Source organism: Myodes glareolus, chromosome 14, assembly GCF_982192425.1.
Source record: "Myodes glareolus chromosome 14, mMyoGla1.1, whole genome shotgun sequence".
Lineage (NCBI taxonomy): Eukaryota > Metazoa > Chordata > Mammalia > Rodentia > Cricetidae > Myodes > Myodes glareolus.
The window spans coordinates 39,308,705-39,319,430 of record NC_142039.1 but is presented as its reverse complement, the minus strand read 5'-3'; the positions used below and the strand labels follow the sequence as shown (position 1 = coordinate 39,319,430).

At 42.5% G+C, this 10,726-nt stretch overlaps 1 non-coding gene across 1 annotated transcript; it reads right to left on the bottom strand.

Moving 5' to 3' along the window:
* Nucleotides 1-1,836: 1,836 nt before the first annotated feature.
* Trnaa-agc (transfer RNA alanine (anticodon AGC)) lies at nt 1,837-1,908 on the bottom strand. Its single transcript has one exon. It is a non-coding gene; the product is annotated as a tRNA-Ala (tRNA).
* Between the last annotated feature and the right edge of the window lie 8,818 nt (nt 1,909-10,726).

Here is a 10,726-nt window from a genome sequence, read left to right as displayed (position 1 = left end):
GGATGGGGTAAGTATGTCTCGTTAAGACCAAAGTTTAGCGGGGTGTGGGGGCACATGTCTTTAGTCCCAGCACTCGGGCGGCAGAGACAGGTGGATCTCTGTGAATTTGGGGTTAGCCAGGTCTACAGAGTGAGTTCCAGGACAGCCAGGGCTACAAAGTAAGACCCTGTCTCAAAAACAAACAAAGAAAAATACACAATAATATATTTGGGATTTCTGTCTTATATTTCCTTTGGCTTTCTCAGGCTAAATTTTTTACTTTTTTCCTTTCTTCTTTACAGCTCTGCAATGGAACCCTGAACCCCACTGTCACTAGGCAAACTCTACCACTGAGCCATGCTCCACTCCAGTTCTGGACCTTCGTCTCCTCTTCTCTTCTTCCTTAAATGTCAGAGGTAAGTGTCTCCAATGAAATCCATTCCATGTTCTCAGAGCCCTAACAGGATACAGAGAAACGATGATGATGGCGCAATGTCCCCCTGTTTTGATCATACTGCTTTCACCGCGCAGACAGATGGATTCCCCTGCCTGGAATTGTTGGCGATTTTCTCCTGACACACTGGTGACAGGAGATCCTGTGAAGCTCAACTTTGGAAACGAGGAAGAGAGAGGAATACAAATCCGTCCACGCTGGGAACAGAAAACCTGCTATTGGTTTCTCAGCCGCAGCTGAGCCTCCTTTCAGAGCAACGCATTCCAACAGTAAGACTCGCTGTTCTGAGAATGATTGTCTTTCGGAACTTTTCTGCTTTGAAAACTCCCTGCTGACGTCACAGTACGATGGTTTGATAGCCCTGAAAAGCAGGAGCTTTCCCAATTCTGGAAGTATCCTTCAGCTCACATTTCCATTACGGTTGCAAAAGCTTTTAAATCAAAACAGAATCTTTCACAGCTTAAAATAGCGTTAATACAAACATTCCTGAATATTAGCTAGAGAGAACGCAAGCAACAAGCACCAAGCACAGGTTTTTACAAGCAGAATACAAAGAAACAAACGTTCACATTACACGTTAGCACAATCTTTACCGCAACCCTTTTAAAAAAATTGTATTAAAAAGAAAATGAATTTTACATATTCATGTAAAATTCATTCAACTATGGTACAGTGATTCCGAAATTATAAACATCTTAATACCACAAAATGGGAAAACAAAGTCAAAGACAGGAGGAGAAAGGTTATTCAGGACTAGAAATACATATTGTCTGTCCTCTTAATCTTTTGAGAGCATTCAAACTGATGCCTCTTAGACTTTAATGTGTGAGCGATCGTCCTGGACTACAATTTAAAATGCAATTTTATTTTTTTGAAGACTGCGAGTCCAGATTGCGATTTCTCCCCGAGGGTCTGGACGCCACTCTTCCCACAGAGGGCGCCACTGTCTCAGTTGAATCGATCCCGTGGATCATCTTAGAACAAACCGGGAACCCTTGTCTTCCGTGGAATGAACTTCACTCGCGGACAGAGCAAAGCTGGTGTTCGTCGGTGAGAACAGCTCTCTCAGCAGAAAAGCTTTGGAGAAACTGTGCCATTCTCCAGTTAAACCTTTGATCCTTTTTTTCCCCCGGAAATGCAAGTAGAACGTCACATCACCTTCGAACCTTGCAATTTCGGAGTGGGAGAACAGCTCGCCATCCCTGGCTGCATCTTGATATTTTCCATCTTCTAGTTCTGATAATATGGCCTTAGAATGGTACCCAGCTCATCGGCTGTAGAGTCGGCTTGCTGCTTTCTGGAATCAATATTCTGTGAAATAGTTCGGCTTTCTGTTTGAGCAAGGAAAACAGTGAAGTTGTGGGGGAAAAAAAAATCTAATAAGCCATGGGAGCTGAAAACTCTGGAGGTGCCGGGGATTGAACCCGGGGCCTCGTGCATGCTAAGCACGCGCTCTACCACTGAGCTACACCCCCGACACGGTTGGGCTCTCGGGAATACATTCAAGACAGAAATCTGATTTTTGTTAGGTTTTGGAAACGTCAGGAGCAGAAGCCTGAGGCCACCCTATTTTCACCATTTAAAGGCCAAGCCGAAGCCGTGCGTCTGCCTAGCACAGAGCAACGTGCTTGCGAATCTGTACCAATGCCGCTGTTCGCAGCTCTTGGTCCAGAGTGCAGGCAGCCACCTCTCCCAGCTCGGGAAGAGCCGGATGAATACTTTCCGTCCGTCTTTATTCCCCTCTTCCCGCTTCCTTACTTTTAAATGGTTGCACAATTGGGAACGAAGGACCTCCTCTGTAATCCCAGCACTTGGAAGGCGAAGACAGGAGGATTGCCTCGAGTTGCAAGACTAGCCAGAACTACATGGTGAGACTCTTGTTTCCAAACCGGAGAGAAAAATGAGAGAGAGCTGGGAGAACTGAAAGACTAAAGGTGGTTTTTTAGATAGAAAGTTGTGGCTCCAGATAATAAATCAATGTGAACAAAAGACATAGACATTATTATAAATAATCGGAGGTGACGTAAGAGTGGAAACGTGGGTTGGGGGGATGGGAGGAGACGTGCCAGAGGGGATTGGGGCAATGGGGAAGGGGTGTATTATATGAAAATGCCATAATGAACCTCATTAATTTGTGTGCTAATATAAAACTTAATAAAAGTTATAATAAAGTATAGTAATGCATGTTTCTTCTCATTTCTCCTCTTAAATGATTTGTAGTGCAGCTTTATGATTGAGAATATAACACAGGACTGATAAATGTGTGGGATACATTTGCCAATGACAGTACAATGGACGTCATCAGAGCAAAGCAGTAGTGGGCTAAGACAAAGACAGGTACTAAGGCAATTAATTGTAGCAATATAAATTTTAAGTTATAACTGATAAATGCAACGTGTATCGCATTAATATCTACAAAAGTAGAGAGATTAGAGCTTTGTAGTCCTCTTACTTTCCTATATATGATTGGAGTTAAATTATTATAAAACAAGGTGATCCCAATAAGTGAACTTGTATACTGTAAATGGAGAAACCACCCCCCAAAAAGCTTAAACGCAGTGAATACATTAATGAAATATGAATGCTACAGTCGTTAGAAAATATTCACTTACTATTAAAAAGGAGTTGAAAAGGAAAATAGATATGAGAGATGCAGAAAACCGAGAGGAAAAATGATGGCACAAACTCAGCTATTCCAGTAACATTAACTGTAAATGAATTAAACAATCCAATTAAAAGGCACCGATTGTAGGACTGGATTTTAAAATCATGCTCCAAGTGAGTGACATCAGCAAAATAGTGGAATTTAAAAGCCCTGGAGCAACCTTTTCCTATGGAAGAGTGAGGTTAACATCAATGTACAGGACAATACGTCTGAAAATGATAGGAATTAGCTAACAATTTCCTACCAAGACTAGCACCATGCTAACTACCTCAAAAGTAGTTGTGGGGAGGGGGTAAGCAGGGGAATCATAGCAGTTGTTTCCCTCTGCAGCTGCTCCTGCTGGCCACTCCCTACTTCTCCTCTATCATTGATTGGTCTTTGCAATGAATGAGGAAATTCCCAACTTGCCTCTTCTTCCTGGGATTGGGGTGGGAGTGGTTAAACAAAACTTTCAAAATAAAAAAACTGATAAATTCAATGCACACCATTCATAAAACAAAGGTCAAAAACACGTGATCATTTCAAAGATACAAAGGAATATTTTTTTTTTCATTTAACAGTCTTTTATTTGCTTTTATTTTCAATTGGGGATTGAGACCAGTAACTTACACCAAACTGTACCCCAAACCCTCAACATCTTTTTAGTGTGCTGGTCTGAGCATATCCCCTACAGGGATATAGGTCAAAGGAACCACATGCCTGGAATTCTGTGCAGATAGGAGAAACTGTGCCACTGCGCAGATAAGAGCCTTAGATAGTGTGGAGACCAGGTCTACAGACACTTTCTCCAGATCTGAGCCAGACTGGGGTCTCTACTGAAACATGGAAATGGGTCAGAGGAGAGGAAGGAGTAATTTGCTTGAGGTAGGACAACAGGATTATCCACTGCTGTGCGACCATGTTTTACACACACACACACACACACACACACACACACTCACACATTCACACACACCAAGAAATTCACAAAACTATATGAATTTTGTGGTCATTTGGGGTTTCTCACTAAAATAAAAAGAAATTTGAGTTTAAACCTCACCTAGCCCTTTGAGCACTCACTCTGGGAAGTGACTTCCAGCATTGGTGGGACTGCTTTTACCATACACGATTCTCACCCCACTGCCCTGCAACTCAGAGCAGCATCCTGTCCCTAGCTGTTCGTCCCCCTTTGCTGAGTTTACTATTCTCAGGAGCTATCCAAGAAAGCACCGTTCTCGTTCTTGGCAAGAATAATGTACCAATTCCTTACAATTTAGTAGTTAAAACATAATCCACGTCTGTAATTCTAGAGCTTGGGAGGCTGAGACAGAGGGCTGATGTGAGTTCAAGGCCAGTCTGGGCTTTCTTTTTAAAGGAAACCGGGTGACTGTCCTCAATCTGTGAGATGACTGGATCCCACGGGTACTTGTGCCCTGATTAAAAAAAAAAAAAAAAAAAAAAAAATGGGTTCATTTTATCATGGAGCTTGGTTCACGATGAACAAAAAGAAACCATGTTTCCTTGTCAACAGCGTGGCTAGTGACATAGTCAAGATGACCAGAACCATGTGATTTCACTGCTATCTCAGTAGAACCATATCACATAAACCAAAATGATGGTGCACACAAAACTGCCTAGTACCACTGAACCTTCAGGACTGCCACACCCCTTTATGTGTCAGACTGAGCAAACCAGACCTCCGCAGTGGGTTGTTCTCTTTCATTTTAGCTGTTTTGTTTTTATTTTTGACACATTGCTTTGCATCTTTATTGGCTAGTTTCTAGAGAGGATTTAAGACTTCTCTCAAGCACATGTCTTAAACATGAGCTAGCAAAGGAGCTGACTCTGTGAAATAGTTAGACTTGGAAAGTGTGTGAATTTGCAATACCTCGGGGAAAGCTTGAAAATCACATCCCAACAATGACACACCCCAGCTTGGAGCCAGCTTGGCTAGGCGGCTGAAGATGCAGGCTACACTGGGTCTCAATGCCGGCTCCTTCTGCCCAGCATCTCCTACTATTTTTCTCTAACTGAGATAGAATGTTCTGTACCTCCTCAAGACTTCTTTGTTCCATGTGTGTTTTCTGCTTTTATTTACTGAGCACTGGGTAACCTTGTTTTTTGTTTTGTATTTTCCAGTTACAATGACATAGATGAGCTAAGGAAAGGAACAGTCTGATACCATTCCATTCCAGGTTCATATAGATGCTATTGCTTTCTGGATTCCTTATTTTTAGGTTATGGGTGCTAAAAACGAATAAAAATAAGTCAAGCAGTGGTGGAGAATGCCTTTAATCACAGCACTTAGTAGGCAGAGGCAGGCGGATATTTGAGTTTGAGGCCAGCCTGGTCTACAGAGTGAGTTCCAGGATAGCCAGGGTTATACAGAGAAACCCTGTCTTGAAAATTCAAGTAATAATAATAATAATAATAATGTAACAAATAGAATAACATAAAATAATAGGCATAAAAGACTTGACAATAAGTCCATGGAGAGGATAGCATGGACAATCTGCCTTAAAACCACTCACAGTGACTCCAGCATAATAGTTTAGACAGGGACGCCTTAGCTGAGTTCTGCTGGATGCTGTAAATACCAACTTGATGATTTATTTTATGGCTTATTGCCTCTTTTCTCTATCAGGATTTTGTACTCTTTCAACATTAGAAGCATGAAGAGCCAGAAGTAGTGGTGCATGCCTTTCAGACCAAGACTACATATAGAGAACTTATCTCAAAATATATAAGTAGAACAAAAAAAAAAAGAATAAAATCACTTGAAACAAAAGCACACATTAGATGCTGAGCAGATGGCACTTTCTTGGGAGGCTGAGGATTATTGTGAGCTCCAGGACAGCCTGGGCTACATAGTGAGTTTTAGGGTAGCTCAAGCTACAGAGTGAGACCCTGTCTCAAACAAACAAACAAAGAACAAAATAACAGACTAACAGATACAAGATACACACAGAGACATAAAAAAAAACTACACTAAGTAACAGTAGTGTAAATATTGTTTCTCGATATGGTCTTATGGACCAAAAAAGACATATAGAACCCTCAAAACTCATACTGAACAAAGGGTTTTGTACTCTCAAGACAGACATTTGATGGGCTGAGTTATTCTCCAGAATATTAAAGCATGTGTTAAATGAAAACACACATAATGGCAAAAATGATTATAATTGTCTCAAAATTTCAAAATTATTATCATAAAAATTTTATCCAAGCAGCTGATAGTAATTACATCTCCCACCCCAAACAAAGCAAGAATCCTAAAACTGGCTGGGGAGATGGTTAGGCAGGGCCAAGATGACCCTCTAGGTCAGCAATTCTCAACCTAGGGCCCCGACCCCTTTGGCAAACCTCTATCTCCAAAAATATTTACATCACAGTTCATATCAGTAGCAAAATTACAGTTATAAAATAGCAATGAAAATAATTGTATGGTCGTTGATCACCACATCATGAGGAAAACACCATGTGTTAAAGGGTCATGGGCATTAGGAAAGTCACGACCACTGCTGTAGGTAAAGGTGCCTGCTGCCAAGCTGAAGACCGGAGTATAATCTTTGGGACTGTCAACACAAAACCCACCGCTTTCACTTTAAGGGAAATAAGAGTTCATTCTGGAGCCGTTTTGAGTGATCATGGCTTGGGAACAGAGACATAGATTACCCTAAATTCTATGTTCCAATGTAGAAGCGGTTTTACAGTTTTACCATTTATAGAACAAAGAAAGACAAAAATCAAGGCAAGTTTAAAACACATTGGTAGATAAATCAGAGAGACGGTTACCAAAAGATAGGGGAAATTTTTACATAAGCCTACCATGCTGTATGACTGTCTTAGCTTTTGGATTGGTTGAAGCTAGTGGGTCTCTTAACAGATTCCAACTGTTTTATTTTTCAGTCACAGGATACTAGTCACTACACTCAGGAGGGCAAGGAAAGGCTGTTCCTGGGAGCCAAAGCTAGAGCAAGATAAGGTAATTAGCCCCCGGACCTGGAGCTTTCCGATGTCCCCACAGTACTGCCTGACCTTCTCACCAGTCAATCAGTGTCTCCAGGCACAGCCTCTCAGGAGTTTTCATCCACAGGACGCAGCTGTTGGAAAGAGAATTCTTCTTACAGGTTGTACTGGGATCTCCATGGGTCTGACTCCCCCAGTTCTCACACACCAAATAAATAAAGAAATGGAAGGAAAACCATTTGAAACCCCTAAACTCCACTTTTCTACCTCAGGAACTATTTAGACAGTTACAAATGGATTCCAAGTAGTGCTTTAAATATTTGAAAAACTGACTGTGCTCATGGTAGTGTTCTGCTTTTGTATCAACTTGATATGAGATAGAGTCATCTGAGAGAAAGAATCCTCGATTGAGAAAATGCCCCCATAGGGTAGGGCTGTAGGCAAGACTGTAGGGCATTTTCTTAATTAGTGATTGATGGGAGAAGGCCCGGCCCACTGTGGGTGGTGTCATCCCTAGGTTGGTAGTCCTGGGTTCTGTAAGAAAGTCAGCGGAGCTAGCCATAGAGAGCAAGTCAGTAAGCAGCACCCCTCCGTGGCCTCTGTATCAGCTCCTGTCTCCAGGTTCCTGCCCTGTCTGAGCTCCTGTCCTGACTTCCTTAAGTGATGGATTATGATTTGAAAGTGTAAGCCAAATGAACCCTTTCCTCCTCAACTTACTTTTGGTCATGGGGTTTTATCACAGCAATAGTAACCCTAAAATAGATACTGAGCACATTTCTTGATGTTCAAAACATTTTAGTTGTATTAAAAATCTCTTTTAAAAGATGAACACTGTTGTCAATATAATTGTTATTACAGTAACAGAAACTTATTGCCTACGATGTCCAACTGGTAGCTCTTCTACGCCCATGGAGCTATTTGTTGCCCCTTTGGAACATGATAGAGCAGTAGCTCTGTGACCGGACCTAGGAAATATAACTGCTCCCCAGCTAGCCAGGTTAACACCTGTCCTCGATAAGCCCTTTAAAGGATCCAAATTAATAGTTTTAATTAATAATTTAAAGGAGAAAACAGACATTTATCCACATTGGGAAGTAGGAGAAAGGGAAGTAGTGACCCACCCCAAGTGCATTGTTGGGGTCCAGACAGAAGGGCAGGATTTAAACAAAAAGCAAGAAATATGCATAACTAGGCAATCTGGCCAAGATGTGGTCTCTTGTCCACTGTTACCTCAGCTCCAGCTCTCTCTTGCAAAGTCAGTCAGTCCTGTGATTAACTGTAGAATATTTCTCTAGGAGGCAAGTTCCTCCTCCGAATACTCCCAGGGCTTCAACCACTTTTTCTCCTAGAAGGAAATTCCTGGGAGATTCTAATTCTTGGGGGCTATTCTTTCAATAGTCTGATAGCCAGAGAGAGCACAAATGTCTCTTTAAAATACACCCATTTCTGTCGGATAGGATGGTATAGCTGTGTTAACAGAATCAATAGCGTTCTCAGGGTTGTAATTTAGAAAAAGCGGCACAAGAAAGACGCTGTGAGACAGAGTTCATGTGGACAGGTTTTTATTAGGGGAAAGGGAACGTAAAAGGAGGGAAGGAAGCAGGGAGACCAGCCTCTCGGGACAGGAGCATCAGAAGAGGAGAGGAGAGGAGAGGAGAGGAGAGGAGAGGAGAGGAGAGGAGAGGAGAGGAGAGGAGAGGAGAAAGGAGGGGAGGGAAGAGGAGGGGAGAGACAGAGAAGAGAGATAGGAGGTGGGCAGGGTCCTTTTAAAAGGGAACGCAGTGACTGTGCACAGAAGGCGCTCTCAGGGACTTAGGACAGATTCCCCAAGGCCAGGCCAGTACAGATGCCTGAATACTAACACTCAGCCTTTAGGAAGCCGAGACAAGAGAATAATCCTAAATTTCATACTAAACTTTCCTACAGAGTGAGGCCCTGTCTGAAAAACAAAACAAGAATAATAAAAAAGATTTTTCTACCTGGAAAATCCTCTAGCATCTTTATGGATAGAGAAATCATTTTAGTGTTGAAATGACTAGGATTTCCCTCACGTAGCTCTTTTGGAAGAGTGTTTGCCTAGCATACAGAAAACCTTCTGTCCAATCTCGGGCACCAAAGAGACCCATTGTAGTACGTGGCTGCCATTAGGAAGCAGAAGAAAGACCGGGTGTTCAGCGTCACTCTTAGTTATAAAAGGGGGTTTGAAGGCTATCTGGGATACAGGAAATACTGTCTCAAGATAAAAAGCTTAGTTTTTCCTCATTAAAAAAATACATTTCCTAGCCGGTTGGTGGTGGCACACGCCATTAATCACAGCACTCTGGAGGCAGAGAAAGGTGAATATCTATGGTCTGCAGAGCGAGTTCTAGGACAGGCTCCAAAGCTACAGAGAAACCAAGTCTCTAAAAACAAAACAAACAAACAAAATCTACATTAGCTGGGTGTGGTGGTGCCTGTCTTTAATCCCAGGAACCAGCCTGGCCTGCCTACCAAGTTTCAGGCTAGAAAAGTCCTTGTAGTCAGAACTTAAAACAAATAAACAAAAGCCAACATTTTCCAGTCCGATGTGATGTCAAAATGCTCTGATCCTACTACCTGGAAGGGTGGAGGCTAGGACCCAGAGTCCTAGGTTATCTATCCTCAGCCACATACTCAGGGTGAAACCAATCTGAGCTGCAGCCGGCCTGGTCTAAAAGAAGGAAGAAGGAGGAGAAAGAGAAAGAAAAAAAACAAGTGTTTTAAAATAAATATAAACTTATTCTTTCTTAAAAGACTATTTTTAAATTATGCACATGTGTTGCATGTGTGCGCACGAGTGTAGACATCAGCCAGAGTGGCTGATCTCCCCGAAGCTGTGGATCCTCTGAAAGGCGGAAGGTGCTTGGAAAGCGTGAGCAGGTATCAAGCTGGTCAGCGGTCAGTCCTAGGCTCCTCTTTCTGCCTGGAGCAAATGTTTCCATTTGGAGGGAATGCTGCATGGTCTGAGGAACATGCCCAAAACAGTGGGTCTGTGTGTTTTGAAGTCAGCAAAACCCTATCTTAAAAAAAAAAAAAAAAAAAAAAAAAGCAAGCAAGCAAGCAAGCAAGCAGGGGGTATACATTAACATCACAAACCCGGGCCTGGAGTGCACGTCTTTGTTTTAGCTCTAGAACTACCTGGGCTGTCTTTGCAGGGTCAGTGCAAACAGTCCCCGGATGCTCCGTCCTGAGGGCCACCATTTAGTGTTGGCGCCCCTCATCCTGAAAGGTGGCCCATGTTGTGCATGAAGTTTGCAAGCGTGTAGCGAAGTACTCACACTTGCGTATGTGAGGCCCTACAAAATACGAGATGGAAAGCAGGAGGCGAGTGACGTGTGAGCTTTGCGATTTTCTTTGTTACCTCGGGCTTGATTAAATAAACTTACTTAGCTCAACCAAGCACTTTTATCTGGATCAAAACCAGCAGTATACTTTTTAAATTACTTGAATGCACACAAGATATAAAAATGGAAGATAGGAACCAAACGGAGGGTCAACGAAGGGGAAGTTGCCGTGGGAGGAGGGGGGAAAAGGAGAAAGTTTCAGATTTCTCACTGCGGAATGCCTTCTTCCCTCTCGTATTTCCTATTCCCTGCCTGCTCCCAGACAGTCCTCTCTGCTCTTTTGTATCCAGGCATTTTTGCCATGCTGTGTTTTGGATT